General features: G+C 46.0%; 1 protein-coding gene across 5 annotated transcripts in view; it reads right to left on the bottom strand.

Moving 5' to 3' along the window:
• Positions 1–25481, bottom strand: part of ANKRD12 (ankyrin repeat domain 12) — an 88373-nt gene extending 62892 nt beyond the window's left edge. For 4 of the 5 annotated variants that reach the window (XM_069957767.1, XM_069957769.1, XM_069957770.1 and 1 more), the window contains exon 1: positions 24690–24839. The gene's annotated coding sequence lies outside the window, so the exon portion shown is untranslated. Of the gene's footprint in view, positions 1–24689; positions 24840–25252 lie in introns of those variants that run through there. The other variant, XM_069957768.1, reaches the window with a different exon arrangement.

The following is a 25481-nucleotide window of genomic DNA, read 5'->3' as shown; positions in this document are numbered from 1 at the left end:
ATTTATGTATATATTTATTTTAACAGTATATTTAATTGCAAAATGATGGATTTGTTTAAATTTAATTATTGAACAATGAAAGGGACTTTATTACAACGAAAATGTGTTTTATTAATTCAATATATTAACCATGAGAGGCATCGGCAAACCCCGGTAATAGCGATTCATGTAAACTGTTTCCCTGCTTTCCCAGAGGTGTTTGCATCACTTTCTTAAGAATTTGTTATTTTTAGTTGAACCAGATTTTCAAGTAAATGACCGTATGTTTTCAGCTGCATGTCTATTTTTTCCCACGGCCGTAGTTTCAGCCGCACACATACATAGTGTGAACATAGCCTTAATCTGTACGGAAGAAACGTCTATAATGTCCACCCCTTCCCTTTTTTTGCTGATCTGCAAAAAAATACAGGTTACGGGTGAATTATAAACAAGTTTTTTGAGGATTGCGAACAAAGATTGTGGATGATTGCAGACATCATATACAGTCCTGTAAAAACTACCAAATGTGTGAATGTAGCCTAGGGTAGGGATCAACCCTAGTGGATCAGCCAAGTCCTAGTTGCACAAAATAGCCACAAAGGAATCTTTAAGCATGCATTCTATCTGTAAGCTTACTAGGATCACAAAACCTGCTGTAATTTGTCCCTTCTCCTGGTTACAATACAAACATATCCCTATAATAACTTCTCCTATACAGCAGCATCTGCACAGTAACCAGCTGGGCTTCATCCCACTGCTGGGTCCATAATATATTCAGGATCTGACTTCCCTATTTCAGGCAACATCTCAGAGCGCAGCTAGATTTCTCAATCTAAAAGCCTAAATGCCATGTGAATGTGATTCATCTCTGTGACCTGGGTGCCATGAGCAGATTAAAACCTCAGACTATGAATGACTCATTCCTGGTTATGTGACAACCATTGCGGACAGCAATCCATACATGTTCTACAGGGAAATGGGATGCAAGGGGAGAATGTCCACATAAGAAAATAAAAAATGGTGTAAAACATTTCTACTCTATTTATTATGGACAGGGTTTCTGTATAGACATACACCTACCATGTAGTTGTACAACTTCTGAATTCCCATATCTCTAACTGGCTTTTACTTAAGAGTGTGTGAACAGAGCCATACTCTGCAGGTGATTATGATGCATTTACTTTGTTTGGCCACTTGTCTGGACAAAAAAAAAAAAGACCACATTTTGTGCAAGGCCTTTTTTCAAAAACACTGCACCCAAAAATGTTACCTGAGAGTCAATGTGGAAAATGAAATACAACATCCTCCAGACTTTTCTGCTATGAAAGGGTATATGCAGATGGAGTAATTGTGCTGCTCGTTCCCGCCTCCCTGTCTGCCAGCTCCATTATATGCTCATGCGGATTCCACTGTCCGCCCAAAGAATTCCTGGTTTAAAGTGTTTCATAAAGCTAGGACGTTCAGCTAAAACTTTGTGTCATATCGGATTTACTCTAGGAAGCTGGGTAACCATTCTAACCTGAGAACGGCGCCGTGGTGCGTTTTTCAAACCGCGGCCCGGTTCCCTTGTACGGCACTGTTCCTTCCACGGTTACCAGCCGGTACTCAAGCACTGGAGGTAGGTAGGCCAGCCCGCCCCCCAGTGGGAGGGAATTCCCTCCCCTGTATGAGGTGGTCCTGTTGATTCTAATGAAGCTGTATCATAGAGGGGAGGGAATTCCCTCCCACTGGGGGGCGGCCGGCCTACCTCCAGTGCTTGAGCATCGGCCAGTAACCTTGGAAAGAATGGTGCCGTACAGGGGAACCGGGCCGCGGTTCGAAAAACAGACCGCGGCACCGGCTTACCCTGTCACGGCGGCATTCTATCCCTGTGTCAGGTTAAAGAGGACGTACCTGGTGGTACATCCTCTTTAAGCTTTATACCAGTTTGCAACTTAGACAACGGAACACAAACATTAGATTCTGCACCTTGCAGAAAGTATAGAGAAATTATACTACAACGGCCTCTACTTGTAAGAGTAGAGAGCTGGAACCCACTTCAGTTTAGCCAGGTTTAAGTATTTGCTTTTCTGACACAACAATAGCATGGTCTGCTACACTAATCTACTTGGTTAAAGAAGACTTTTTAACCACTGAAGTTACAGGAGAATTCCAGGTTTGGACATATTTCAAAAGAACCAGGCAGGAGGTGGCTGAACATAACATGCACCTAGGGATGTCACAATAGCAAAATTTTGAGTTCGATACCGATACCAGCTTTCGGATTTCGATACTCAATACCAATTCAATACTAAATAAAATTTGAGAAAAAACAAGTAAAAATACAAATATAATTTCCCTCCTCCCTGACTGCAGATATGTTTCCCCCATACACAACATTTTTATTTATGTGACTTTTTTAACACTTTGTTACATTTTATAGTTTGGACAATTACGCATGTAATGGATGCCAAATACATGTATGTTTGTTTTGTTTGTTTTTTTACTTTTCTGAAAAAAAGGGATTATTAGAACCTCTTATTTTTTATTTTATTTTAAAAACACTTTTTTTTTTTTTTTTTTTACATTTTTCCCCTTTTTGTGGGGAGTTGTAGTGCACATTGAGGTATGCTGGGAGTTGTAGTGCACATGAAGGTATGCTGGGAGTTGTAGTGCATAAGAAGGTATGCTGGATGTTGTTTTGAAAGACTCCCAGCATACCTCCTTGTGCACTACAACTCCCAGCATACCTCCTGGTGCACTACAACTCCCAGCAAACCTCCTGGTGCACTACAACTCCCAGCAAACCTCCTGGTGCACTACAACTCCCAGCAAACCTCCTGGTGCACTGCAACTCCCAGCAAACCTCCTGGTGCACTACAACTCCCAGCAAACCTCCTGGTGCACTACAACCCCCAGCAAACCTCCTGGTGCACTACAACCCCCAGCAAACCTCCTGGTGCACTGCAACCCCCAGCAAACCTCCTGGTGCACTACAACCTCCAGCAAACCTCCTGGTGCACTACAACCCCCAGCATAACTCCTTGTGCTTTGCAACTGCCCACAAGAAGGTATGCTGGGAGTTGTAGTGGACACGGAGGTATGCTGGGAATTGCAGTTGTGCAGCTGCAAGCTCCTGACACAAAAAACTCCATGCAGCATACATTCTTGTGCACAACAACTCCCAGCATACCTCCTTGTGCACAAAGAGGTGTGCTGGGGGATGTAGTGCACAAGGAGGTATGCTGGGAGTTGTAATGCATTAGCAGCCTCCTGGCACAACAACTCCCAGGATACATCCTTGTGCACAACTCCCCACAAAAAGGTATGCTGGGAGTTGCTGTGCCACTGTATCAATGGGCCCCGCGGCAAGGGGGGGGGAGCGGTGAAAGGATTATAGACACCGGCAGCTCCTGGCGGTGGGAGAACTGGGGGGTGCAGGCGACAGTGCCGCAACTGGGGGTCCCGGAGGGTGGGGAACTGGCCGGTGTAAGGGACCGCTGCCGCAGCACCGACGGGTCCCATACTCAGAATGGTTGAATGACTGCCGCCCGCGTGATTGCGGGCAGCAGTGGAAACCGCTGCATATGTAGCAGACTCCTGCTGCATATGGAGCGGCTCTGGAGGGGTTAAATGCCGCTGTCGGTTATGACAGCGGCATCTACCCTGTAAAATAACCGGCACTAGCAAGCGATATGTGCTGGCTATTTAAATTTGGCACCACCGGGAGCGGAGAGCACAGGCGGAGGAGGGGACACCAAGGGGCAGGGGGCGGCACACAGAGAACACAGCCTGCGCTCAGGTAGCTGCCGGCCATGTTCTCTGCACCATACTTCATGTTAATCTGCACTATTATGCAGTTTAACATAAAGTATCGATACCAGGAAATCCTGGTACCGAACAGTTTTTCTGCCAGAAATATCGATAGTATTGATATTTCGGTGCACCGTGCATCACTACATGCACCTACATCACCGGCTCCAGCACAGGAGTCTGCCATACCCCACGCCGTTTCCCAGTCAATTCCTGGTCTGAGCAGGGACCCAGGTTGTGATGTGATGATACAAGGATGTAAGGTTTCCCAGCCCAGACTATCATTTTGCCTTCTGATTGCCTGCTACCTATACTACCATCTCTTTCCCAGGTACGAGATATTCATAACCCCCACCTAAACTATCCACATCATGTAAAGGAAAAAAACATTTTTAGACCATGCCACCTTCTGCTATTGCTGTATGGTTTAGTTGTGATGCACACTGGTCCGCTGTAGACAGTTTTGGTTTTGGACAAGAGTCAGCAATACAGATGAGCTAATCCCTAGCACACTAGGGCTCATCCGAACCCAAATTCTCTGCATTTGATTACATGTGGCTGAAGAAGTAGGATGGAGTCCTAAGGGCCTATGGTTGTATCCATGTTTTCCAGGTACCTTCGCTCATCTCTAGTGCATCACAATTCAGGAGAAAAACAGGCTGGAAAGGAGCTGACAACGCATCCGACAGAATTACCATTGGTAGATTGCTATGTATTGTAATACAAACCAAAATACAATATGACACATTGTAAGATAGATGAAATTCTGTATAATTAGAAAAAAAGATACAAGAACAGTCATAGCCTTAAAGACTGGATTTTCCCCATTTCTTTTAAAATCTTAACTATTTTATGTCACAAAAATTACACTAGCAAAGCGATAAAGGTGTTCCCCCTCTGTGATCTTCATATGGCTAATAAGGCAGAGGAAAAGTGGCTGACACTGTGAAGCAAACATACAACAACCAACACATTGTGATAATAAAGTTAAATTTTCTGTACAACCACTGCTGTGTTGCCCCACATTGTTTACACTGTGGACAGTAAATCATGATGAAGTCTGCCAGGAGACTATATAGAGCCAGTACACTCAGTGCAGCAGACTATATAGAGCCAGTACACTCAGTGCAGCAGTCTGCCAGGAGGCTATATAGAGCCAGTACACTCAGTGCAGCAGTCTGCCAGGAGACTATATAGAGCCAGTACACTCAGTGCAGCAGTCTGCCAGGAGACTATATAGAGGCAGTACACTCAGTGCAGCAGAATGCCAGGAGACTATATAGAGGCAGTACACTCAGTGCAGCAGAATGCCAGGAGGCTATATAGAGCCAGTACACTCAGTGCAGCAGACTATATAGAGCCAGTACACTCAGTGCAGCAGACCATATAGAGCCAGTACACTCAGTGCAGCAGTCTGCCAGGAGGCTATATAGAGCCAGTACACTCAGTGCAGCAGAATGCCAGGAGGCTATATAGAGCCAGTACACTCAGTGCAGCAGAATGCCAGGAGACTATATAGAGCCAGTACACTCAGTGCAGCAGACTATATAGAGCCAGTACACTCAGTGCAGCAGTCTGCCAGGAGGCTATATAGAGCCAGTACACTCAGTGCAGCAGTCTGCCAGGAGGCTATATAGAGCCAGTACACTCAGTGCAGCAGTCTGCCAGGAGGCTATATAGAGCCAGTACACTCAGTGCAGCAGTCTGCCAGGAGACTATATAGAGCCAGTACACTCAGTGCAGCAGTCTGCCAGGAGACTATATAGAGGCAGTACACTCAGTGCAGCAGAATGCCAGGAGACTATATAGAGGCAGTACACTCAGTGCAGCAGAATGCCAGGAGGCTATATAGAGCCAGTACACTCAGTGCAGCAGACTATATAGAGCCAGTACACTCAGTGCAACAGACCATATAGAGCCAGTACACTCAGTGCAGCAGTCTGCCAGGAGGCTATATAGAGCCAGTACACTCAGTGCAGCAGAATGCCAGGAGGCTATATAGAGCCAGTACACTCAGTGCAGCAGACTATATAGAGCCAGTACACTCAGTGCAGCAGACCATATAGAGCCAGTACACTCAGTGCAGCAGTCTGCCAGGAGACTATATAGAGCCAGTACACTCAGTGCAGCAGTCTGCCAAGAGGCTATACACAGGTAGTACAGTCATGGCCAAATGTTTTGAGAATGACACAAATATATTTTCACATGATCTGCTGCCCTCTGGTTTTCATGTGTGTTTGTCAGATGTTTTTATCACATACAGAAATATAATTGCAATCATATTATGAGTAACAAAAGCTTATATTGACAGAATGAGTTAATGCAGCAAGTCGATATTTGCAGTGTTGACCCTTCTTCTTCAGGACCTCTGCAATTCTCCCTGGCATGCTCTCAATCAACTTCTGGACCAAATCCTGACTGATAGCAGTCCATTCTTGCACAATCAATGCTTGCATTTTGTCAGAATTTGTTGGTTTTTGTTTGTCCATCCGTCTCTTGATTGACCACAAGTTCTCAATGGGATTAAGATCTGGGGAGTTTCCAGGCCATGGACCCAAAATCTCTATGTTTTGTTTCCTTTTATTTTAGTTATCACCTTTGCTTTATGGCAAGGTGCTGCATCATGCTGGAAAAGGCATTGCTGATCACCAAACTGCTCTTGGACGGTTGGGAGAAGTTGCTCTTGGAGGACATTCTGGTACCATTCTTTATTTATGGCTGTGTTCTTAGGCAAGACTGTGAGAGAGCAGATTCCCTTGGCTGAGAAGCAACCCCACACATGAATGGTTTCAGGATGCTTTACAGTTGGCATGAGACAAGACTGGTGGTAGCGCTCACCTCGTCTTCTCTGAATAAGCTGTTTTCCAGATGTCTCAAACAATGGGAAAGTGGTTTCATCAGAGAAAATGACTTTACCCCAGTCCTCAGCAGTCCACTCCCTGTACCTTTTGCAGAATATCAGTCTGTCCCTGATGTTTTTTCTGGAGAGAAGTGGCTTCTTTGCTGCCCTCCTTGAGACCAGGCCTTGCTCCAAGAGTCTCCGCCTCACAGTGCGTGCAGATGCACTCACACCTGCCTACTGCCATTCCTGAGCAAGCTCTGCACTGCTGGTAGCCCGATCCCGCAGCTGAAACACTTTTAAGAGACGGTCCTGGCGCTTGCTGGTCTTTCTTGGGCGCCCTGGAGCCTTTTTGACAACAATGCAACCTCTCTCCTTGAAGTTCTTGATGATGCGATAGATTGTTGACTGAGGTGCAATCTTTTTAGCTGCAATACTCTTCCCTGTCATTTTTTTGCAGTGCAATGATGACTGCACGTGTTTCTTTAGAGATAACCATGGTTAACAAAATATAAACAATGATGCCAAGCACCAGCCTCCTTTTAAAGCAACTCTGTACCCACAATCTGTCCCCCCCAAACAGCTTGTACCTTCGGATAGCTGCTTTTAATCCAAGATCTGTCCTGGGGTCCGTTCGGCAGGTGATGCAATTATTCTCCTAAAAACAACTTTTAATCCAGCAGCGCTGTGTCTAACGGCCGGGGCTTACATTTGTATATGCATTAGGCTGGCACATCTCTCCGTCCTTCCTCCCCAACCTCCTCATTATTAGGAATGATCCAGGAACATTTACTGCTGTTTGAGCTTTGCACAGGTGTATTAACGATCCAGCCCACGTGCCGGGCTGCCACAGGTGGGGAATAGGAAGCAATCTGCCTGGAGTATTCCTAATTATGAGGGTGGGGAGGAAGGACAGAGAGGTTGTGCCAGCCTAATGCATATACAAATGTAAGCCCCGGCCGTTAGACACAGTGCTGCCGGATTAAAAGTTATTTTTATGACAATAACTGCATCCCCTGCCGCACGGACCCAAGGACAGATCTTGGATTAAAAGAAGCTATCTGAAGGTACAAGTGGTTTGGGGGGGGGGGTCAGATTGTGGGTACGGAGTCGCTTTAAAGTGTCCAGTGGTGTAATTCTTACTCATGATAGATTGATCTCCAGCCCAGTCATCATCAACACCCACACCTGTGTTAATGGAGAAATCACTGGAACAATGTTAGCTGGTCCTTTTAAGGCAGGGATGCAATGATGTTAAAATGTGTTTTGGGGGATGAAGTTCATTTTCTAGGCAAATAATACTGATCACTCTTTATAACATTCTGGAGTAAATGCAAATTGCCATTTTAAAAACTTAAGCAGTAGACTTTGTAAAAATTAATATTTGTTTAATTCGCAAAACTTTTGGCCATGACTGTACACTCAAGCCAATGCAGGCCAACATTAGGCATCATCCCAGCACATATAACACACCCTGAAGCCTCTAAAGTTGAAGTGCCCATCTGGAATACAATGTACACCAACAAGCAACTATTTTAAGCTTACCATCTGGTAAAATATGAAAATCTTGACTTGAGAAACAGTTCCTGACCAACCTTTTGCTCACAGTAAACAATGATGTGTATTTTTATAATTTCTACAATAAAACCATTAACCACCAACTGGTGAGAACCATGCTGAAGCATGAAGAGTAAAGGTTTAAACCGTCGGGCTGTCATAGATGTAACCAGTGACCAGTGAGGTGCGGTTTCCTCTATAGTATTGTGTGCCTGACGTCATACAGTAAGCAGAATGCTGCAGACGCCTGTTGAGCGCAGTCATGGGTAACTTGTTATCATACATGAACAGAACGCACAGACCAGGAGAGAGCACTCCAGGAAGGGTGTGCGCAAGGAAAGTATCAGAATTGTACACATGTTGTCAGGTTTGTTAGGATTCTCATCTGACCATCCCCATGGGATAAATATGGGGGTCTGCTTTTTAGAATATACCCGATACATTTGCCGGTGACTGAGGCTGATGCAATCCGAGCCATATCAGCTGCTGAGAAAGCCACGGGGCTGTACTACTATGTTGTCTTTACACGGCACATCTTTGTTTCCATAGCAACAAAATCCTACTGATCTGCAAACCACTATAGGCTTGTCAGTCACAAAATAGCATCTCCACACACAGCAGCCAGCGCACCGAGCCATAGATGCAGATTCTCCAGAGCACTGACGCATTTTACCTACACAATGCAGTCACTCGGGGAGAGTCAGGAAAACAGCTCAATAGAAAAGCAGCCTTTGTTGTCTGCACTAACCAATCACAACACAGCTCTCATTTCAGAGAAGGCTAAGGAATTAAAGCTGCACTGTGATTGGTCACTATGTGCAACCAACAATTTTCTGAACCTCTCCCACCAGCCTACACACCCGAGGGGTACACAGTACTTCTCAAGGCAAATAGAGGGCTGATATTTTTTCAATGTATCCATATAAAAACGTATGGGGAGATTTTTTTTAAACATGGTGTAAAGTGAAATTGGCTCAGTCACCCCTAGCAACCAATCAGATTCCACTTTTCATTCTTCACAGACTCTTTGGAAAATGAAAGGTGGAATCTGATTGGTTGCTAGGGGCAACTGAGCAAGTTTCAATTTACACTGCGTTTGATAAATCTCCCCCTTACTGTATTTAAAAAAAAACACTGAAGTCTTGTTGTTTCATCTCTTGCCCCCAAATCTCATGAGAGACATGTCCTTTCCAGCAGTCGTATCCTGATCACAGGCAGGATTAGAATGGAAGGTGACACTTGTCTATAGATAACAAAGAATACACAACTGCTCACAGATCATGCCCACCACATGCTCCACTAGAAGTCAATGAGTTACCTCCAGGCTACCGCTTCCTATGGTTCATGGGGTCCTTGCACAAAGACTCTTCCAACATAATACTGCAAAGTCTTTTTTATTTTATGATTCCAGACACGGTTCTCTTGTTACAGACAGCTGTCAGTCTGAATACAGCACTAAATAACATATTTACATAGTTATGTTGTATTATAGTAATGAGTCTTCCATATGCTCAAAGTCACTGGGAAATAATCCACTGCCATAAAATAGAGAGAAAAAAGTAGCAATACCTGGGATTAGGGACGTTCCGAACCTGGCAAGGTTCGGGTTCATATGAACCTCAACTCTCGGCAATGATTCCCGCTGTCTCCCCGCTCTGTGCAGCGGGTGGATACAGCCGGAGGACCGCCTAGAAAACTGGGATACAGCCATAGCCATAGGCTGTATCCCAGATTTCCAGGCGGTCCTCCGGCTGTATCCACCCTCTCCACAGAGGTGGAAGACAGCGGGAATCATTGCCGAGAGTTCAGGTTTGTACGAACCGAACCTCGGCAGGTTCGGACAATCCCTACCTGGGATTTACAGAGCTCGATATATCCTAGCAAACACCACAACAAGACATTCTCCGCACTTGTCTTGTGTTGTAATTTTTTTTTTCTAGAGATCAGTTGTTTACTGAGAACTATGGTGTCCATATGATATGAGGGTACCTTCACATGTACAGTATCACAGCGGATTTCATGCTGCAAGTTTCACAGTGAAATATGCAATACTGATTCCTATCAAATGGCTGGCTCTTAATCATGGCATCTGGGTCTGGGACATATCAAAGGAAAAATTGCATCCTGTTGATTACCAGAAAATGGACTGGATCTTCAGAGCCATATTTGCAGGGGAACAAGGTGTACACCTTGTTCCCCAGCAAATATGGCTCTGAAAAGCCAGTCCATTCTCTGGTAATCAACAGTATTACTTTTCCCTTTGATATATCCCAGACCCAGATGCCATGATTAAGAGCCAGGTTGGCTTGAAACGCGTCGGCTGTTTCTTTTAAAGAATTTCTACAATAAAATTATAATTATATAATATATATATATATATATATATATATATATATATATATATATATATATATATATACACACATACACATACATACAAAATTTTCCTGCGTATAAGACTACTTTTTAAGCCAGGAAAATTCTCTCAAAAGTCAGGGATCGTCTTATATGATGGGTGTCATCCTATAGGGCGAGTGCTGATAAACTTCGGAAGCCAACTGGAGAATCTGCGGTCGCAGCATACGGTAGGGGGGAGGTCAAAAACTGCCATATTCCAACGTATGCAGCGACTGTATGAAGGGCAAAGCAGGCTGCAGGCGTCCGGAGTATGGAAAAAAGAGATACGGTAAAATCACGCTGTACCCAGAACACACCTCTTTCCCCCCTCTGGCCGCCCTTGTATCCTCCCAGTATTACTGTACCTGCTTCTCTGCCTCTCAGATTTCGCTGCTGATTTTTATTCATTTTTAACCGTTGGAAGAGGGGTAGTCTTTACAGCAAGTATATATCAAACCAAACTCTATATTTTAACTGGAAAAGTTGGGGGTCGTCTTATACGCCCAGTCATCTTATATGCCGGAAAATACGATGTGTGTGTGTGTGTGTGTATATATAAGCAGTAGGGCTGGGCGATTAATCGAATTAATTCGATTAATTCGCCCAGAGTGTTTGGATCGATTTGATTTTTTGTGAAAATCGTAAATTCGATTTTCACAAAAAATCATTGCGGGCGGGCCGGACGGTGCGGTACGCGGGCGGGCAGACAGTCCGGAGACGGGCAATATGGGGCTGGCGAGCGCTGCTGTGAGGTGCAGGGCGGGTCGGCAGTCCGGAGAGGGGCGGTGCGGGGCCGAGAGGGGCGGATCGGGCCGGCAGTCTGGAGAGGGGCAGTATGGGGCTGGCGAGCGCTGGAGTGAGGCGAGGGGCGGGCAGTCCGGAGTTATGCGGCGCTGGCGTCCTCCAGCACAGCGTCCCGCTCCCCTGTCAGCCACAGTTACAGCTCCCCGGTCTCTGGAGGAGACCGCAGGGACTGCAGGGTGATAGTGTCGCTGCGGGTCCTGGAGCTGTACAGCGGGGTCAGATCCCGCTGTACAGCTCCAGGAATCACACTATCACCCTGCAGTCCCTGCTGTCTCCTCCAGAGACCGGGGAGCTGTAACTGTGGCTGACAGGGGAGCGGGACGCTGTGTGCCGGGGTGAGAGAAGGAGGGCTATGTGCACTCCTGCTACAGTCACCCCCAGCCCCCCCTCGGTCCCCTTCCAGTCACCCCCAGTTGCAACAGTCCCCCCCAGTCATCTCCAGCTTCCCCAGTCCCTGTCAGTCATCCCCAGCCCCCCTGAGTTATCTCCAGTCCCCCCCAGCTGCCCCAGTCCCCGTCATCCCCAGCTTCCCCAGTCATCTCCAGTCCCCCCAGCTGCCCTAGTCCCGTCAGTCATCCCCAGCTGCCCCAGTCTCCGTCAGTCATCCCCAGTCCCCGTCAGTCTTCCCCAGTCCCCGTCAGTCTTCCCCAGTCCCCGTCAGTCATCCCCAGCTGCCCTAGTCCCCGTCAGTCATCCCCAGTCCCCGTCAGTCATCCCCAGTCCCCGTCAGTCATCCCCAGTCCCAGTCAGTCATCCCCAGCTGCCCCAGTCCCTGTCAGTCATCCCCAGCTGCCCCAGTCCCTGTCAGTCATCCCCAGTCCCTGTCAGTCATCCCCAGTCCCTGTCAGTCATCCCCAGTCCCTGTCAGTCATCCCCAGTCCCTGTCAGTCATCCCCAGCTGCCCCAGTCCCCGTCAGTCATCCCCAGCTGCCCCAGTCCCCGTCAGTCATCCCCAGCTGCCCCAGTCCCCGTCAGTCATCCCCAGCTGCCCCAGTCCCCGTCAGTCATCCCCAGTCCCTGTCAGTCATCCCCAGTCCCTGTCAGTCATCCCCAGTCCCTGTCAGTCATCCCCAGTCCCTGTCAGTCATCCCCAGTCCCTGTCAGTCATCCCCAGTCCCTGTCAGTCATCCCCAGTCCCTGTCAGTCATCCCCAGTCCCTGTCAGTCATCCCCAGTCCCTGTCAGTCATCCCCAGTCCCTGTCAGTCCCCCTCAGTCACAGGGGAGCACTGTTCCACTGGGAAGCAATACAGTTGTTGTCTCAAACATCATTAAAATTGTATCTGACGCTGTGAGAAAAATTTTGTTTATTTAGCAAAATAAAAAAAAATCGAGATTTAAATCGAGAATCGTTCAGATTTCTAAAAAAATTGAGATTTTATTTTTTGGCCATATCGCCCAGCCCTAATAAGCAGCCATGCCTACCTGTCTGTGTTCCCTCAACACCCTCCAGCACAGTCTCTGCTTCCAGTTCAGTGACAGCCTGCTCAGCCAATCATTGTGCTATCCCGCCTTAGCGCACTGAACATTGTTTTTAGCAAGAGATGGTGTTTTACAGGATGAACCTTTTAGTTTAGTGTATCATGACAAGCTGAATGCACAGCAGACAGCAGTACATTACATAACATGATGACACAGCCTCCACATATGGCAGCGGGCCAGGCTCCTGGCAGGATAGTAGTGAGTGTTATGTTGTTTGCAGTGTAAATAACAGGGTTCCCCTTGCATCGAAGCTGGAATGGTATTCGTAAATCTCTTTTTTTACATATTATATTAAAGAGGTAACAATGAACAGCTAAGAGGTTTGCCAGGTTTGTTCTTCTCCATTACCCAGTTTGGTCAAAATCTATGTTGATAATGTTAGTGATTCATATAATGTAATAAAATACTGGAAAAATCAGAGGAGATGAGCAAACCTGAGCATGCAACACTTGATTACCAGTGACTGCAGAAGTTGGATGCAGCCCTAAGGCGGCCTGGAAAACATGGATACAGCCATAAGCTGCCCCCATGTTTTACATGATTCCCCAGGGCTGTATCCAACTTCTGCAGCCACTGATAATCAAACGCCACATGCTTAGGTCCCGTTGAATATCTATCTACCGATAATCGGCAAACTGTTTTTGGATATAGCTACCAGTTGTTTTCCCATGTAAAAGCGACAGAAATGCTCATTCAATGGCTGATCATATCTTTTGTGTGATCATTAAAATTGGCGGTTGCATATACCCCTTGTGTAGACCAAGAAAATAAGGGAAAAGAACTGGTGTGAATGACTGAACAATTAATTCCTAACAAGTGGGTCCTATAAAAGGTCCTCTGAATGGATGCAAGGTACCTTGGGCTGGGTTAGCATAGTATTTAGGTCAGAGAAAAACTATTATAAGGCCATGTTTACACATTGTACATAAATCAAAATTACTTTATTTTAAAACAAAACAAGAAAACCACACTGAACAGAAAGATGGAAAAAAAATTACGAAAAGGCGGCTGACAGTGTTCTGCGGACTGGTCCCCGGAGCTCTCAGCAACATGTTTCAACCTCTCCTGCTCTGCAGACTAGAAAAAATATACCGTTTCCTGCAGGACATATGGCAGATTGAGATTTTTAATAGAAATAAACCACAAATCTCTGTCACCTGTTGATTTGAAAGTTTTTTGTTTTTTTTTGCTGATTTACCCATTTAAATGGGTACTCAAGCCAAATGTAAAAATTCAGGGCGGGCAGGGGGTGGTAGGGAAATAATAAAGCAGCTCTGCTTACATGTCCCTGTGCAAACCTTAATTTTATTGTGCCTTGTAAATGCACTGCAAGCAAGCAAGCGCAGAAATGGGGTTCTGTATAAAAAAAAAACTTTATATTTACTTGGAATCATAGGTGGAAATGTTCCCTGTCTATAAGACTTCACATTCTTTACAATTGGTGTGTAACAAACTTAGCTAATAACAAACCTTCACCGGCAACGCTAGCCAGACTTCTGCTTCAGTACAATTCTTACATTTTCTGTATACGTATGCAAAATGCTAGCAATGTCATATCCAAATTGCCAGATCTTTCCTCTGCTTACAGTTGGATTGAAATATTTGAATAGCATCCAGGGGGTTGGATCAGCTGGCTGCAGTGTGCATATCCAGCTACAACAACTATACATTGAGTTTTACAGTTTCTATCAAGAAATGTTAGTGCTAAACAGGGTGAAACGCTTAAAATTAGAGATGGGTGAATCTACAGTAAGATGTAAGTTCTGCTCATCAGGCTGTGGGCTTTGAAGTCTGCTTCGCTCCATGCCACTCCTCCCCAGGTGCTGGGAAAAGATGGATCCAGTCCTGGGAAACTTCTCCCAGTTTTCCATGACTGGATCCATCTTTTCCCAGCACCTGGGGAGGAGCAGCACGGGGTGGAGCAGACTTCAAATCCCGCAGCCTGATGAGCGAAATGCAGATAGGAATAAAGCAATTTGCTTAGTTCCTACTGTAGATTCTCTCATCTCTATCGTTATCTCAAAATGTTTTAAAAGTATAAAATTTCCAGACTGCAAAGATTCATGTATAACATAAACCATGTCACGAATCTATATGCCGTCGCCCAGGTGGAAGAAATGCAATGCACCATCAAAGCAATACAATGAGTAATCATACTGTAGAACCGTTAATCAACCCCCTCCCCCCCCAAAGGTGTATTTGGAGGGGGCTCCACCGACAGAAAATAACTGTCCAATTCAGCTTTCCCCTCTCCAAAGAGGCTGTGTTGAACATTCATGCGTATGAAGAGATATACCCACTCTTGACTGTACCCCAATATCTTCATTGTATATGTCTCAGATAAAGCTCCGCCCCCAGCCCATTTGCACCGCCGGATTTACTAAGGGGCACATGCCACCACATGTGTTAAAATTACAAATTTTACTGCATATTCTACTTTTTTAAAATTTTAATATTTATTAGCATATAAAAAGAAAACCCAGACATAGTTTTACAATACATACCAAACATATTCTCATTCCCATAACGTAACATTTTTCTATCCCTTTCAATCCCATCCCTCCCCATTCCAGGTTACATAACAAGAGATGAACTCTGGCAGTATCCAATAGTGTAAATCTTCTGTGAGGTTTCTTCATAAAGCCAAACACATGGAAAAGATGTTTGGACCCAGCCGGGTCTTTATCAAGCAAGCTTGACAGTGATTATAGTAATGTTAGAGCAATGTGCACGTGACTACAACTTTGCTTACTTCTGTGGGGACAGTGCTGTGTTTCTTCCATGCCTCTGTCAGAAAGCATGCAGCAATAACAGGGAGGCAGAGGGGCTGCTGAACAGGCTGCATTTTATTGGAGGATGACGTGAGAGCTTCACACATCCCAAGCTGGCTGAGAAATCAGGGGTAACCCTCCCACTAAAGAGAAAGAAAAACTAAACAAACCAGCTAACCAACCTTTAAAAAAAAAAAAAAAAAATCACAAATCTGATTTAAAAAAAAAAGTTCTGTGCTCTGTCCAACAGAGGGTTGCTCTTAGGTGCCAACTAATGACGGCTGTGAGGCACTGCAGGGAGACAACATGCCGCCACCCGTCCCATTCACTGGGCACCAACATCAAATAGCCACTGTGGTGGATGCATCCCAGTCAGCCTCCCAGGAGTCTGGGGGACCCATCTCCAGGCCACAGCGGCACACCACCCACTATGTACAGCCAGCTGCGGCACCTGACGTCAGCCTCCCAGGACTCTGGGGAAACTGTCAAGGCCACTCCAGCCCCTAGGTGTGCACTCATTTGTATATACTGTAGACGTAGACTGTATCTAAAATGTGCACTGCACAATATAAGGTGTGTACTGTGCCCTCTTGAGCACAATACAACTTTAGAGGGGCTGTCTGGGGATTACATGTATCTGAAGTGGTATAACAATAAAAAAGCAGCTATACTTTCTGGTGGTACCACAGAACAAGCCAACTACAATGTGAACTGCCTCAATTGAAGCCAAAATAACACTCTTTTAGCTCACATTGTATAACAAGGTCTACTGACATGTTTACAATACCAAATTTCCTGAAGCATATGGCAAAAGGCGAGAACAGACTCATACAGCATGCCATGTTTCTTCTGCGGTTTTATATGAAGCACTGCTCTCTCTTTATAGAATTTGAGACATAAAGGGGCGGTAAAGAACACTAAGGGTGCCTTCACACATACCGACTCGCAGCAAAAAACTCGCTGTGAGTTTCTGCTACGAGCTGACGTCCTGGAAGGCCCCTATCACTATATACAAGCAGTGGTTTGAAAGCTGGGCAACACACTGATTGGCTGGGCGGCAGAGCAGGACCCCGGGACCCCGTGCAGCCACAGCCAGGTAATGTATGGAGACAGCGGTGCGGGAGCCGAAGGGGTTAAGGGGGCGGCTGCATTACATAGCCCATTAGATCTGTGCACGTCACAAGAGCTGTGGCTGATATTAGAGAATACACACTAGCCATTTGGGGATGTAGGAACTCCCAGGACTTATGCCCCTATTCCACGGGTCGTTAAGAGGAGCAAACGAGCACTGTCAGCGCTCGTTTGCTCCTCGTTCCCCGCTCGCTGCCGCCGCTATTCAACGCGTCGGCAGCGAGCGGGTGAGGGCGGGAGGGGCGGCGGGGTGCTGCGGGGGGGGGCTGCTCGGAGGATCGCTGATCGTCCGGGCAGCCCATAGGATATAGCAGCGTCTGCTGCCGACGCTCCTATTCAACGGAGCGACGGCAGCAGATCGTTGCTATATCAGTCGCTTGTTTTTCAACATGTTGAAAAACAAGCGACTGCAACGATCAGCCGACATGAACGATGTCGGCTGATCGTTGCACTCTATTCCACGGAACAATTATCGTCCGTAGCGGTCGATATCGTCCGAAAACGAACGATAATCGTTCCGTGGAATAGGGCCATTAGCCAGCGTTCTATATTTCCAGCTGATGGGCAGATTCACCAGTAAGGGCTGGTCTGCCTGTTCAGAGAATGTTCACGAAAGCTCAGCACTGTCCCATTCATTTAGGCGTGCATAAACAACCTCAAAGACAGCTACACAATACATTTTACTTTAGATACATTTGTAATAAAGCTGCCACATGAACTTACCATTACAGATTTCATTGGGGTTCACTGCTTTTAGCCTGTGATCCACAAGGACCCAAATGGGCTGAGATTAGAAAACTAAAAGGCATTTTTCAAGCAGTTCTCTGCAAAACAACTTTGTTAGGCAAATGCTGCTCAAATGTGGTTTCAGAGTAATAGCTAAGTAACTGCTCATATTCAACCACAGAAACAAGCCCTGGTTAGGCAAGAGCTATGACGACACCAGAGACAAATATATTCATCTCACATGATGACATATGGCACCTACTTATACTTATCACTGATGCGATCGGAAAAGGGGGAAAAAAAAGGCATAGATGAAATTACTGAGCTACAACCTCAAAAACTGCAGAAATAACTCAAGGACACTGAACAGCTGCAGTGCCACACTGCTGGGGGGAAAAAAAAAAACTAAAAGCTATCTACATGCATTCACCTATACAACAACAAACACAAAGCAGGAATTGCACAAAGCTCTGAGGCAAGGAAATTAAAAGATCCTGCACATGTCAACAAGCAACTGTGCCTGACAGTAAGCAGAGCTGAGCTATTAAAATGCAACAGATATGGGGAGAAACGCGGTCTGTGCGCTGCTGTAAATCCACGTAACCTCTATGTGACATCTCACATACACCACATCAAAATCTACTATATATTTTTTGCAGTAAAAAAAAGCATGCAAGCTGAATTCCTAATACCTAGCATATGACAAAGGACAGCAGAGCACAGAGTAAGTACAATGACGGCAGATGCACAGTAGCAAAAAAAAAAAAAAATTCTAGGGACATTCCCACCTTGCAAAGAACAAAAGACTGCTTATGCATGCACATACATCCTTTATATGCAGCCATTTGGTTGACCGAGCAATTTCTCTCCTGTGCGGTTAGTATTTTCTACCGACGTTACTTTTGGTCATTGTGATATCTTATACCTAGAACTCCCTGGAATTAATTATTGAAATAAAAAGAAATACATGGCTAAAGAATTGCCCATCACATTTATGCTGAATTGCATTTACAGAGCAATTTCAAGTCTCATTACAAGGGACCTGCAGACGTGAATAGAGAAAACCAATGTTCTGCCAAGTCCCTCCATCCAGAATGAAGTAACGTGGTTAATGGAGCTGGAGGAATCTAAAATATCCATATGTAAATCACCTTTCACCTTGTCTGAAGGATTGCCAAGTTAGACAAAAGCCTATTAACATCTCAAGGTTTGTCACTGCGACTTGTCTGTGTCCTGTGACTCCCAAAAGGCCACTGCTCCTTGGAGTGTCACACGCCTTTGTCTCCTAAGGTTATTTTCACATGGCATTTTGCAAAATCTGTAAAAGGTAGATGTGGGAAGGGGGGGGGACTTGCTGACATAAACCTCCAACATACCTCTATGACAGTCCTTTGTTGAAGAGAAAAATACATACATTGCAAGTTAGACTGGGTTTACACTATTTTTTTTCAGTTTTTATAAAAAAAAAATTACAAAAAAAAAATGAATGTGTGTGCATCCATTTTTCCATTGACTTCCATTCTAAGAAAAAAAAAAGGATCAAAATACATCCTTTTTTTAGCGTACACAAAAATGCAGTCAACCATGCATTTGTATGCGTTAAAAAAAAGGGGATGCGTTTTGATGTTTTCTTTTTTATAATGGAAGTCAATGGAAAAATGGATAAAAACAGATACAAATAAATGCATGAGAAAAACAGATGGAAAAAAAGTAGTGTGAACCAAGCCATATATATTCTTTTCTTTTACTGGATCCTGGTCTATGGTATAGCACAAAAGTCTACATTATTCCACCCAGCAAATAAATGTAAACTCTGAAACCCAAATGATACTCTTTGTCCTCTGTCAGGTCATGGGGGTCTATGGACACATTAATTGTATATGCCAGACTAGAAGGCTACAGAAAGTGAACCACAAGTGTGGAGGGAAAATGAATCCTACTTTAACATCATAGATTTTTTTTGTATCCAATTGACTGCAATGGGACTGCATGTTGATTACAGCCTATTAAAATGAATGGCATTTCAGATGATTTGGGAATGACACTTGAATAAGTTCTACAAGCCTTTCTTTCTAGCAAGTTGTTGTGGTCACAGGACACAGACTGTATTAGACAGGCTGAACCACTATGTAATTGAGCGCCAATCTCCTAGATAAGCAGGAGATGTGCAGCCTACAGCAGACTATTGTGACATGTCATAAGTGAGCATTTGCTTGTTCGGCAGCTGATCTGTGGCCTAACCAGTCCGTCTAATGGGGCTTTTATGCTTTAATAATGTTTCCAAAAGACTCCTTGCCCTTCTACACAGTCCTATATACTGGTTCAGGTCTCTCAATCCCACACCATGCTATAAAAGGGTGTACCTTCCCAAAAGGTGGCAAATAGCAACAAAAAGGCCTTAGCATTCTGAGAGTGTAATGGAAGAATGAAAAAACTGGATACTTCTGTGCAATGCTGAAGGACTTTTCTACACTCTAACGAGATAGAAATTCTCCGGCAAAGCCCAGTATGTCCTATGCATTATAATATAACACGAATAAAGAAGATCACACCAAAGGGTGAGTGCCCTCTTTATTTCTATCTTGATGGATTATTACATGAACTTTCATTTTCATAAGAGTGAGCACCAACCAGTGATCGGATAGTTTGCACATATGGAATTGGCCATATGTTTATTAGCTCCTCTGTTTCCTCAGGAGTAGTGCCGGTAGTTTTTGCTCTTGACTTTTCTACACTGCCTTATAACCCAAGTCAGAGGACTGATAAAAGTGAATGCTTTCCCCTTTGTCTCCCCACAGATGTAATACATGCACATTTTGGCGTTCATACCATGGACAGAAGAGAGTGGGTCATCAGACCTACGGTCAGGCCGCAGTATATGTCTAACACGTCAATACGAAACTGGCCTAAAGGTGAAATACATAGTGCGATGTCACCCTCACATTTATACACCGCAAAACATTTCAATGTCCTCATCTGTCCTGATAGCTTTGATGGCACAATGATGACCCTGTTTGTCAACAACATAAACCTAATAGTTCACAATAATCACAAGTGTTGAATCTGTGTGCAGTATTGACCAGTCCTGATCACAGTCCTCTTGAGGCCCTATTCCACTGAACAATTATTAGTTGTATTTGGCCAATATCGGCCTTTACGGCCAATAATGGTCCTGTGGAATAGAAGGCAACGATCAGCCGATATCGTTCATGTCGGCTGATTGTTCCGTTGTTTGTCATTCAAACATGTTGAAAGACGAATGACTGGAATAGCAGCGATCTGCTGCCGTCGCACCATGGAATAGGAGCGGCGGCAGTAGACCACCACTATCCCTATGGCCCCCCCACCACCACCACCACCACCACCACCACCACCACCACGTGGAATTGCGGCGGCAGCGAGCGGGGAACGAGGAGCAAACGAGCACTGACAGCGCTCGTTTGCTCCTCTTGTCGGCCCGTGGAATAGGGGCTTAAAGGGGTAATCCAGCGGGGGGCACTTTTTTGCTGGGACTGGGGAGGAGGTGGCAGAGGGAAAAGACGCCCACTCACCTCACCGGTTCCAGCATCGCGGCGCTCTGGTGCCCAGCCGCTTCCGGGTGTCTGACGCGGGCCCAAGATGTCTTTTCCCTCAGCAACCTCCTCCCCGGTCCCAGCAAAAAAGTGCCACCCCCCCCCCACCCCCCCCGCTGGAGTACCCCTTTAAATGAAGTCTCGGAGTAGTTATGATTACAGCTCGGCCACAGATTATGGAGCCACATAATAGGCTCTGTAAGAGATCGCCGATCTAGCAGAACAGCGCTTGCTTACACGGTGGGTCAGGCCTTCCAATATAGCCTTTATAATACCAGCGATGAGACAGAGATTATGAAATCCCATTTCACATGCTGTAGAAATACCTGACCTGCAGTGCAGATCTTTATTCATGCTGCAGATACAGTGCTGATGCTGAATACAGATTCTTTCCATTGTCTTGAATGGAGAAGTCAAAATCTACAATATATGCTCCTTTGTTACAGACTTTGCTGTAGATCCGCAGCCACATCCACAAATGTGGATTAAAAATTATTTTTTTAATCAGCTCCTAATTCTGAAAAAAGTCTTCACATTGTATGGGAAGAAGCACTGCAGATTTTCTATTGCAGTTAAAGGGGTGGTCCAGACAGGGGACTTTTTGATTGTGCTTGGGGAGGAAGTGATTTAAAATAATACACACTGTTGCAGCTGACTGGCTGGACAGGCTTGTAATGCCACAACCCTAGAAACTGCATGACCAATCAGCAGGAAGGGAGTGGTACGATACCAGCGGCAGCATAACCGCCAGGAAGGTAACTGAGGGTCCTATAACACGGAGAGATTTTTAACGATTAACGACTAATGATAAACAATTGCTGAAATAGTTCACCATATTACACAGAACGATGGTCGTTAGATACAATCATTATTGCGATCGTTAATATGATCGTTTATTCCTTTTGATCCCAGCAAAACAATGAACAATGTGCAATTACACTGGACAATTAGTGAAAAAATGCGGAACTTGAGCGAACGAACGTGGAATTACAGCGAACCATTAGCGATAATTTTAGGTTCAGATCTAAATAAACGATCAACATACGAACAATTTTTTGATTGTTGCCTGCAACTACACAGGACGATTAGTGATTAAATTTGAATATAACAATTTTTCGCACGATAATCATCCCGTGTAATAGGGCCCTGAGGATTGTTATTGTCAATCACCCCCTTCCTAGGCATACGACAAAAGTGTCCCCTGCTTGGACAACCCTTCTGAAATACCACATATGGATGCATCTCGATTATACCCGTTTCCTTTCTTTTTACAAAGTAGCAGAGAGTTGAATAAATGGACTAATAAAAGTCATAAATAGGCTAGGTTCTAGGCTAGGTGCATTTGGAGCCACAAAATGGAGCTGAATAATCCATTTAAAAGATCCTGATGGATCCCAAGAGTTCCAATTGACTTCAATAAAACCTGTTTGGTGTCCATTTCTTCTGCAGGATTTGACTGGACAAAAAAAAATAAAAAATACTGCTTGGAGGATTTTTCTTTTGTCCACTCTGGCCCTACCAAATAAATGGACCTCGTTGCTAAGCTCTCCAAATTAAGCTCCAACATGAACCCTAACCTTGATTATCTATTTGCCTCAGAAAACTTAGATCTTCCAAAAATACAAAATATCAAAGTTTTAGGCAGAGGACTCAAGAAGGAGTTGATACATCTGTTTCTGGCCTTCTGCAACTGTAGCAACAATGCACCTGAAATCACCAACATGCAAGTAGGCACCATTTTCAAACTGACTGCAACAAAAGGCAATCTGATTGTGTGTGGCCAAGTGGTATTTCTGGTACAGCCGTGTTCATATCTGCATTCAATTTTTCCATTAGGAGCTCCAGTTGCAGATTCCATTATATACGTTGGACAACAACATGGTGGATTACTGTGTTTAGTAAGATGACAGACACCATGATGGCAACCTGTCGGAACCTAATATGATCTATGGGTGCCACTGATGTCTGCCATGAGACAGGTCCAGCATTACCGCCATTTTTGCAGCTCTGCTCCCTTGATGAAGAATAATGTCAGTAATACTGCACAGCTATTACTTCTGGTTAGTGATAGGCATATGAACCCAAACAACTGGCATTAGACTCCAGTGGCTGAAGAAGTTACATGCAGCCCAGGAAAATGCCGGAAAACATGGATGCTTTCCTGGCAGCCCTAGGGCTATATTAAATTTCTCCAGCCTCCGTGAGCAAAATGCTCATTGTTCCGGTTCAAACGAACCTAAACATTCGGCAAGTTCACTGATCACTACTTTTGGCCATATACAGTGGATCGCTATCTGACAAGCATTCGATCTGTGACTGCTCCCTATAGACTTTTGGCCCAACATATGTTCTCAATAAGCAGAGGGAAATAAGCCGCTGCCAGACACCTTTAGAGCTGGCTTATCTACTGTTAGAACAAAGGATTGGGCATACGAAATGCCAACATACCTGACCCCTCTTATACCCAATTTCAGGTGTTATTGCACCCCCATGCATATTAGATGGTTGGCTGGTCTTGTTGACATTAGTGGGTACATCTAAGGTGAATGGCCAGCTCATCATACAAACAACTTTTACTTGCAGTCAACCTGAAACCTGTACCAACGTGCATATTGGCGTGGTTTTGGCCACATCACATCCACAATATGTGAACCCAGCCTAAGGGTGCACCAGTAAAAAAGGTGGAGCAGTCAACTCCTTGCTGGGTTATATAAAAGCCAAGTAGGGCACAAAGACAGAAACAAGACAGCAGCAAACATGAGGCAATGCCATGTCAAGCTGCCTCCAGCGAGCTTACTGCTAGGATGTGCCATTCCTTCTCCTCTATGCGGCATTCATGCCTGGGTTGCATTGTCTCTGAACGCTCGCCTGTGGAGAGAGAAGGAACACACCCCCTTTCTTCCCACTTGCTTTATATCATACCCCTGATAAATACATAGACACTCTGCCCAGACAGATAGGAAATGAATGAGACCACTGTGGGTGGGGGTACTGCCAGTCCCACAGCTGTACTGGCTCATGTTATGTACCCAGGTAATCTGAAGGAGCTATACAATGTCCTCAGGACCAGGGATGGATGGAATAAAAGGGAAAGTAAAAGCAATAAACAGAGGAAGGCTGAGGAGCAGTATGCAGCTCCCAGGCACAGCAATGCAGGCAGATGGGCAGTGACACATCCAGCAGCCATTCCTGCTACAGGACCAATCCTGCGCACCACAGAGCCCAGCATTACACAGAGCACCTCCTATGGGGTCGTGCAGGGTGACAGCTGTCACTAGGGGAGGGGGCAGCACCTAATGCCCCCCCAAGGGGCAGAGACAGGAGGACTGCCTGGAGGGTGTGGGGCAGTGCCAGCTCTCCTGGCACAGGGCACCACCTCATATGGCGCCCCCTCACCCATGACAGCACCTGGCAGCTGACAGGAGCGGCACAGGCGGCAGTCCGGGGGGAGGGGGCGCCACCATGCCAGGAGGGGGTGTGGAGAGGACAGTGCCAGGCCCGGGACTGCCAGGGGGCGGCCTCCAGCCCGGCAGCCCACACACAACAACAGTCAGCCCTCCTGACGACCCCCCTGAGGTGCCCCGGCCTAGGCTTACCCACCCCCCTCCTCTTCCCCATGTGACCCGTCCACAGCGACTAACCTGCCGCGACGTCTTCACGAGTCCCCCGCTGTGCTGGGCGCCGGTCACACGATGAGGAGCGCTGCGGTATTCGGGTAAGAGTTGGGGTGCCGGACTCCCCGGTGGTCTCCTCACAGCAGCAGCGCTCACACCCCTCTTCTCGCTTCTCCGCCGCCCTCCCCCTCACTACACGCTCCCCGCCTCCCCAGCGCACAGCCCTCAGCGACCCACAGCGGATTGGACGCGGCACTGCACACCACGTGACGCCAGGCCGGCGGCTCGCGATTGGGCGAGCAGGGGGCGGAGCTACAAGAGCTGTCACTCACACAAGCCATACATAGCCACAACGTCTGCTCCTATACAAATGGGGGAGGGGGATAACAATGGGGACTGTATTATACAACTGGATTAGTAGCCTACACACGGCGCCACATACAATAGCCCGTCCCCTCATAACACTCGCCTCACGGCCCGGCAGCTAGAGAGAACGCACTAGACATCTGTCCGCACACTCCCGCCCTCTCCCGCCACACGTCACGGACGAGGCGGCTCCGAGCCGTACAAGCTGGCACTTGGAAACAGACCTGCCGCCTGTGATTGGTTACTAGGTGACTGACGTCAGCCAGGCATAGCTGTGCCTCGAAGAAGGTTCTCGAAAGCGGAGGAGGGCGAGAGGAGTTACGAGCTCTCGTCGGATCCCGGTAGCCGCTCCGCCAGTCTCCCTCTCCGGTTCTCCGGCTGTGTCTCTCGTCTCCTGTGTGTAACACGCGGGTCGACATTGTTGCTCTCGCCTTCACTATTGTTGTGATGGCG

This window comes from Dendropsophus ebraccatus, chromosome 2 (genome assembly GCF_027789765.1).
Source record: "Dendropsophus ebraccatus isolate aDenEbr1 chromosome 2, aDenEbr1.pat, whole genome shotgun sequence".
In the NCBI taxonomy this organism is placed as follows: Eukaryota; Metazoa; Chordata; class Amphibia; order Anura; family Hylidae; genus Dendropsophus; species Dendropsophus ebraccatus.
The sequence above is the reverse complement of the archived record's forward strand: the minus strand, read 5'-3'. Positions and strand labels throughout refer to the sequence as shown.